Source organism: Mytilus galloprovincialis, chromosome 11, assembly GCF_965363235.1.
Source record: "Mytilus galloprovincialis chromosome 11, xbMytGall1.hap1.1, whole genome shotgun sequence".
NCBI lineage: Eukaryota > Metazoa > Mollusca > Bivalvia > Mytilida > Mytilidae > Mytilus > Mytilus galloprovincialis.
In genome coordinates, this window is record NC_134848.1 from 47078735 (window position 1) to 47087427 (window position 8693).

At 32.3% G+C, this 8693-nt stretch overlaps 1 long non-coding RNA gene across 1 annotated transcript; it reads right to left on the reverse strand.

The window, feature by feature from the left end:
• Nucleotides 1-419: 419 nt before the first annotated feature.
• On the reverse strand, nucleotides 420-2771 carry LOC143052276 (uncharacterized). Its single transcript, XR_012971059.1, has 3 exons — nucleotides 2305-2771; nucleotides 1492-1560; nucleotides 420-729 (listed from the first exon to the last, which is right to left on the reverse strand). It is a non-coding gene; the product is annotated as an uncharacterized LOC143052276 (long non-coding RNA).
• Between the last annotated feature and the right edge of the window lie 5922 nt (nucleotides 2772-8693).

The following is an 8693-nucleotide window of genomic DNA, read 5'->3' on the forward strand; positions in this document are numbered from 1 at the left end:
CTGTCAGGTTAGTGTACTCATAACTTGATGTGTCCATTTGGTGCATTAACGTGTGTGATAATAAATGACTGTATTTATTTAATAAGTTAGATATACAGACAAGTTTTGATAGTATTTGTAAGACAAATTTGCGCGTTATATTAATATGTTGAGGAGTGATATAATGGCCAATGAGACAACTGGGTCAAAATCTTTAATTGTTTTTACATAGGCGGTAATGGTAACGTTTTTTCCTGTAGCTCAGTCCATATCGTTAACTTGGATATGTATGATAGCTTGTTTCGAAGCTGTGACATTTTCACATATGTGGTTAAATTTTCGGGGTACGAAGTGAGATTACTTTTTCCGTAAATTAGCAAACCCCGAACATCCTGTTGTGATGCAGCTCCTTGTGGTAAAATATCCCCTTTTTAACACAATAAGTTCTTTGAAAATTTAATACTTTGAACACATTCAATAGCTCCATAGTTTTTACACATTTATTCTATGTTCCTCTACTTTCCTAATCACCACAAATAATTAAGTTCAGTCATTTGCTAAAAATAGAAATATGTCCAATATCACTACACAGAGATTTTTTCTTTACACGTGACTTTTGAGTTCCTCATTTCAAGGCGCATTAGGGATGTTGTCCCATATTGAAATCCATACTTCTGATTTTTCCAAATATTTTTATGTGATCTTCATCGGTATAATATTCTGAATAAATCTTTGTATTTTTGTCCATTTCTGAAAAAAAATAAAGTTGTTTTAGCACTATAAGGCAATGACACTTTCGTCGCTATATTCATTTATTTTGAATACAATGAGTATGTATAAGTAATTTCTTCCAGATTACCTCCACTAGTCAAAACAAGGACAAAACTTCTGATTATAACCTTTAATTACAATACACAGACCCTGATAAAGCATTCTATAAAATTTTCTTGTGCCTTAAAGTGCATTTTGACAGAGAAATTATGCAAAACTGAAGGTTTTATAAAAAAAACAACACCAAAATAATTATTCTTACTAGTGGAAATCTTGTATTTAATACTGTTGAAACCACTCTAAACTACTGGGAAAGTCATCCATATCATATAATTAGAGTGCAATATAGTGCAAATTTTCAAAACTTGTCCTTTCACATAATTCTATTTGAGAAAAAATGTTTTTTACATGTTTTTCAGTGAAAACCTTTTATCAGTGAGAAATCCACATGAGGTCTTAACGGAAACATTGTGACATCACATGTATTATGGCGTCATTAAATAACGACAGATCAAAATAGCGCTAAAAATAGTTTGCAGTGTTACGTGAGAAACAGTTGCCGCAAGATTTTACTCGAAATATTGAGTCCAAACGATCTGTAACTAAGCCTTTTCATTTAATACCAAGACCATAGCAACAGTTTTCATATTAGCATATTTTTAACATACTGACTGTAATTTCTATTGCATAAATACCAGAAATAAACAATTTAGAGCTTGCCTAATAAAACAAAATGCTTACCAGTTATTCAGGACTTTTTAAAACCTCTAGTTTGCCATCTCAGGTTGAAAAATAATGATATGTCTGGAACTGAAATAAGATAAAAAAAATACTCAGGCTGTGTTATCATTTGATTTAAATGCATAAGTATTATTGAGAGAGAAAAATCTATTCTTGAAAGTTTAATCACAAAGAAAGACAAATGCTTCTCCCTTGTGGCTTAGCCACCTTCATTTAAACCTTTTGTATTAGAACCATGGGTAGTAGCTAACTAGCTTAATAGTTGAATAGGTGCAGAAATATTGTTTTCAAGAAGGTTTGACCCTCCCCCTTTTTCACTGAGAAATGACAATATCTTTTGTTTTGCTCATGTGCATTAAAAATAATAATTCATGATTTTCTTAAAACATGTAAATGTGTTTGTCTGTTTTTTTGTGCATATGATATCTACTGACCAGGGGTCAAATCATTGGATAAAAGCACATGCGATGATGAATCTCATATTACTCGTATGAAGTGTGTTATCTCCCTTGATTATCAGGTATTCCTGTAGACCAGAGTGATAATTACATAACAAAGACTATATTGTGTCATGTTTACTTACAATTTAATAATATTTAAAAGTTATTTCTTGCCTTTTTAATGTAGTAAACAAATTCCTTTCGGATCTCTCGGAAGTAAACAAATTTATGATTGTGCCTAAAACAAGTGTTCAGCCCCGTGCCAGTTATGCATTTTAAAAGCGAAAATTTCCTCGAGTTTTTGCTGATCTTTATCAAAAACATTTATCTTAAACAATTTATGATATCTAGGTATAAATAAAAAACTACTTACCATCATTTTCGGTGGTGTACAAGGTGAAATCATCCATAAATCAGTCTGACAACTTCTGGAATTAAGCTTCTAATTTGGGTCAAAATCTTTAATTGTTTTTACATAGGCGGTAATGGTAACGTTTTTTCCTGTAGCTCAGTCCATATCGTTAACTTGGATATGTATGATAGCTTGTTTCGAAGCTGTGACATTTTCACATATGTGGTTAAATTTTCGGGGTACGAAGTGAGATTACTTTTTCCGTAAATTAGCAAACCCCGAACATCCTGTTGTGATGCGGCTCCTTGTGGTAAAATATCCCCTTTTTAACACAATAAGTTCTTTGAAAATTTAATACTTTGAACACATTCAATAGCTCCATAGTTTTTACACATTTATTCTATGTTCCTCTACTTTCCTAATCACCACAAATAATTAAGTTCAGTCATTTGCTAAAAATAGAAATATGTCCAATATCACTACACAGAGATTTTTTCTTTACACGTGACTTTTGAGTTCCTCATTTCAAGGCGCATTAGGGATGTTGTCCCAACTATTCACTAGACCTAAAATAAAGTGGTAATTAGCAAAAACCTTGTACATTGTTTTTCAACACTACGTGTAACATTTAAGTTGTAATAGTCAGAAATATCTTTATCGGCATTCAGCAGAACAATCATCTACATATGCAAGAAGGATCGTCTTAAACTGTACTTGAGGTTTGACCTTTTTACTTTGTGTTTATTGTTTTTAAGTGATTTGAGATGAGGACAGCAGGTTACTTGGTATTTGGGATGTGTAAAATTGGTAAAGAGATTTTTTTCTTCAAAATATTCAATGGCCAGGAGTAATAAATTATATGATTCAAAATATATTTTGTTACGTTAAGTGGACATAATTTTAACAGTCAGTCTTTTTCAGCCGACATGTGTAAATCAGACCCAGAATTCCGGTTTGTTGGTTGAATTATTATCACAGGCATAGAAGTGAAAAATACAAAAAAATCAGTAACATGTGCATGAAATTAAAACCTTGTACATACGTTAATTTACCCATTGTGAAATTTCGATTACTTTAATTGCATGAACAAAGAAAAAGAAAAAACCGCTAATTTTATGAGCTTATTAGGCTGACTCAGCACCTTACGGCTGAAAATCAAAAAGGGGATAGAATAATCATTGCTATCAGTTTAGTCGGTCATATGGTAGATGGCGATTTTTAAAAATCATGATGAAATTTGCCTGTCTGATTTTCTTTTCATTATTACACAGGCACAATAATAACTTATTCCTGAATGATGATCTCAGCAATATTTTATTACAAAATGAAAACATAGTTTTAGATTATATTAGAAAAACAAACTCAAAATTCGTACAAAATTACATACTCTAATCAATCGGGTGAATTCGAATGCATGTCCCGTGGCCGAATAGCTAAGGAAGTTTTTCTTACACTTGGCGTCCGTCGTTCGCTGTTGTAAATTTCACATATATATTCTCCTCTGAAACTAGTGGGCCAAAATAAACCAAAGTTGGCCACAATAATTCTTTAGGTACATACCTTGAAATGGGTGTTCGTCAACCCAAACCGTCATCCCAGATGGCCAACATGACTAAAAATGGAATATTTGGGTATAATGCATTTTTTTGTCTGTTATTTTAACAACTGTTATGAATTGAGAAATTCTGAAAGGGCAAAAAATTTCAGAATATTGAGCTCTTCCAATAGCTCGTAGCGACAATACTGTCAGGTGACTTTTTGTAGGTGTTATCTCCTTTCAATGACAAATTTTACAATCTTTATCTTGAAAACTTTAAAAGATGGAGAGATTCTTAAAGTTGTAATTATGATCAGCAAGACTGCGTGTTGAAGTTATTGACCTTAAATGACAATTTCTACGATTTGTTTGGGCGGTTGACTTTGATGAATAAAGGCAACAGTAGTATATCGCTGTTCGGAATGTTGATAAATAAATGTAAATTGTATATAACAAAAAATTATCAGTCAAAATCAACAAACAAGTCAAATGTTGCAATATAGCTAGAAACTGTCACTCTTCATAGAAGTGATTGCCTTTAAATGAGGATTTACTTTACTTTTTTTTTTGTAATTTGAGCAAAAACTAAAGAAGATAAAAAGAAATTAAACAGACAAATGATCAGCAATCCAAGATCAAGAAAAAAAGTTTTTGTCATGAACTGTACTCTTGTACTACTACAATGTTGGAGAGAGTTCATTGTTGAATACATTTAGGTGAACGACATAAGCAGGTTTGTTTTAAAACCGCTTTGTTTTTAATCTTACATAATGTCAAAGCATATATCATTTCTTTCCTGTTAAATGTAGGACAATATTCCTAATGCCCCTTAAAATTTAAAATAAGAATCTATAGTCGATATCAACAAAACTGCATATCAACCTCTGATCTATAGTAATTTATTTACACAAATTTGACAGACTGTACAAATCGCACTTCTAGGTGACTTTGAAAATACTCATCAAATCTCAGTTTAACTGTTAATATTTTTATCTTTATATTTTATGTTGCGTTTTCTTCTCCCTTTTCTCTTGAATTATGATAAGCATTTTTGTTGGCTATGTAAAACGAGTGCTTCGTCTTTTTGTTTTTTTTCGAAAATACAAATATAAATTTTAATTCTATGTTGTGTCTTGATTATTGAAAAACAACCGTTGTTTATTTTGTAGCTTTAGACGTGTTTTCTTCTTGAGTTTATTTTTAAAAGAGATCAGTTCTTTTTTCAACTTCGGATTAATTTAGAACTATAATTATCTGAAAATATTAGGCAAACCAGTTTAGTTTTCTCCCTCAAGTCAAAGAAAGACAAGAATCAAATAGAGTAACGGAACAAGGAAACAATACAAAAGATGTGTAGCAAGGCAGTTTGAACAGAAGCCTTTTCATTACCATGATACAGTTCCCAGAATAAATTAGAAAACATAATTACTTTCATTCTAGTATTTTGGATTTAAGTAAACTTCGATGTTGACATTTATATAAATTATATTGTCATTTTTAGCTCACCTGACCTGAAAGGTCAAATGAGATTTTCTCATCACTTAGCGTCCGTCGTCGTCCGTCGTTAACTTTTACAAAAATCTTCTATTATGAAACTACTGGGCAAACTTTAACCAAACTTGTTCACAATCATCATTGGGGTAAGTAGTTAAAAAAAAAATTGTCCGATGACCCCACCTGCCAACTAAGATGGCCGACATGGCTAAATATAGAACATAGGGGTAAAATGTAGATTTTGGTTTATATCTCTTAAACCAAAGCATTTGGAATAAATTTGATAGGGTAAGATTGTTTATCAGGTCACGATTTATCTGCCCTGACATTTACAAACAAATCGGACAACCCGTTGTAGGGTTGCTGCCACTGAATTAGTAATTTTCAGGAAATTTTGCAGTTTTCGGTTACTCTCTTGAATTTTATAATAGATAGAGATAAACTGTAAACAGCAATAATGTTGAGCAAAGTAAGATTTACAAATAAATCAACATGACCAAAAAGTCAAGGTCAATTGATCGCTTGAGGAGGTATTGTCCTTTATAGTAAAGATTTTAACAAGACTTTATAACTTTTTGTCTTACAAAAATCTTCTCCTCTGAAATTACTGAGACAAATTTAACCACACTTGGTCACAATTATTTTTATGGTGTCTAGTTTCAAAAATGTGTCCGATGACCACGCCTGCCAACTAAGATGGCTTACATGGCTTAAAATAGAACATAGGCGTAAAACGCAGTTTTTAGCTTACATATCTGAAACTAAAGCATTTAGAGCAAATTTTGCAAGGGATATAAATGTTTATCAGGTTAAGATCTATCTGTCCTGATATTGTCAGACGAATCACACAAGCCATTGTTGTAAACAGCAATAATGTTAAATCTTCAAATAAGTCAGCATGACCAAAATGGTCAACTGACCCCATAAGATGTTCATATGATGAAATCATAATCTTTCAGTCAGTTTAATTGAAGTCTGGAGCTGGCATGTCAGTTAACTGCTAGTAGTCTGTTGTTATTTATGTATTATTGTCATTTTGTTTAATTTCGTTGGTTACATCTTCTGACATCAGACTCGGACTTCTCTTGAACTGAATTTTAATGTGCGTATTGTTATGCGTTTACTTTTCTACATTGGCTAGAGGTATAGGGGGAGGGTTGAGATCTCACAAACATGTTTAACCCCGCCGCATTTTTGCGCCTGTTCCAAGTCAGGAGCCTCTAGCCTTTGTTAGTCTTGTATTATTTTAATTTTAGTTTCTTGTGTACAATTTGAACTAGTATATATTTGTTATTGGGCCAGCTGAAGGACGCCTCCGGGTGCGGGAATTTCTCGCTACATTGAAGACCTGTGGGTGACCTTCTGCTGTTGTTTTTTTCTATGGTCGGGTTGTTTCTTTGGCACATTCCCCATTTCCATTCTCAATTTTATTGCCCTTTAAAGACATATTGAACTATTTTTGTCAAATTTTGTAATTTTTTGTCAAAAGTCTTCTCCTGAAACAACTGAGACAATTTAACCAAACATTGCCACAATCAATATTAATGTATCTAGTTCATATATATTCAGCGACCCTGCCTGCTAATCAACATGGCAGACATGGCTAAAAATTGAACATAGGGGGAAAGGCAGTTTCTCTGAAACTAAAGCAAAAGTGTAACAACTCATTATTTCATGCATCAATTGTAAATAAAAATATCAGATGAGCGATACAGGCTCCTTGGAGCCTCTAGTTATAAGTTTACTGTTTGCGAAAGTACAAATTATTCTGAATACTAAGGATTTTATTATACCAGGCAGATAACCTTAGCCGTCTATCGGCACAACTTCTTCGAATTTTGGGTCATCATTGCTCTTTATCTTTGTTTGGTTTTCTGTACTTTTTGACCTGAGCGTCACTAATGAGTCTCATGTAGACGAAACATGCGTCTGGCTTTTTAAATTATAAGCATGGCACCTTTAAGAACTATAAGCATGTCGTAATGTTCTATTGTGTGGTTTATTAGTGCATTTCTCAGTCCTGTCATGTAATGTTGTCATTTTAGTTTTATATTTAACATTGTCATAACAGCTGAAGGTTTGGCTAGCCATAAAACCATGGTCAACCCACCATTTTTTCTCAAAATGTCGAGAAATAAGTCAGCAAAATTGTTATTTTATAGTTCTTTTATGGGTGTGTTGCATTGTCGTTTGTTTTTTTGTTGCACTTGAGTGTTTCTGTTGTTTCGTTGTTTTCCTCTTATTTTTGATGTGTTTCCCTCAGTTTTAGTTTGTTACCCGGATTTTTTTCTCTCAATTAATTTATGAATTTTAAACAGCGGTTTACTACAGTTTTCTTTTTTTAGTAGTTATAGTTAACATATAAATAAAATTGAGAATGGAAATGGGGAATGTGCCAAAGAGACAACAACCCGACCATAGAAAAAAAAACAACAGCAGAAGGTCACCAACAGGTCTTCAATGTAGCGAGAAATTCCCACACCTGACAGCTGGCCCCTAAACAAATATATACTAGTTCAGTGATAATGAACGTCATACTAATTTCCAAATTGTACACAAGAAACTAAAATTAAAATAATACAAGACTAACAAAGGCCAGAGGCTCCTGGCTTGGGACAGGCGCAAAAATGCGGCGAGGTTAAACATGTTTGTGAGATCTCAACCCTCCCCCTATACCTCTAGCCAATGTAGAAAAGTAAACGCATAACAATACGCACATTAAAATTTAGTTCAAGAGAAGTTCGAGTCTGATGTCAGAAGTTGTAACCAAAGAAAATTAAAAAAAAATATAAAACATTGTTTAAGGCATCAATAACTTCATCAAACTTAATGCAATTGAATAAAATGTGAACAGACGCTTTTTTAAATGTCAAAATGACAGTATTTAGAGCAAAAAATAAAATCATTATCCATAATTCACTGATAAACGTATTTATTTGTTTTATAATTGACTTTATGTTTTTGCGAAATTTTTAATGAACTTTTAAACCTTTCTGGAACGAATATGCTTATTTATGATAAACAAAACAGTATCCAGAGCAAAATGATATCTAATTTTTAATAACTTTCTTAAACTATCCTGAATTTTTACCAAACTTAAACAGAAGCTTTTTATGATCAAAGCTAGTATTTAGGAAGAAATTTTGTAAAAAGTTATTTCCTGTTTTTTTCGTATATGACTAATAAATGGACTTAGTTTTTCGGCCAGTGAACATAACATACAGTGTGCAGTTAATGTTTTTAAAACATTTATTAAATCCACAGTATTTGCGATTTTTTTTACCAAACTTGGCCAGTAGCTTTTAACAATAAAAATAGTATCTTGAGGAATATTATTAATAATTTTCCACTACTTTTTGTTGAGCCTGCAACGTTTGTC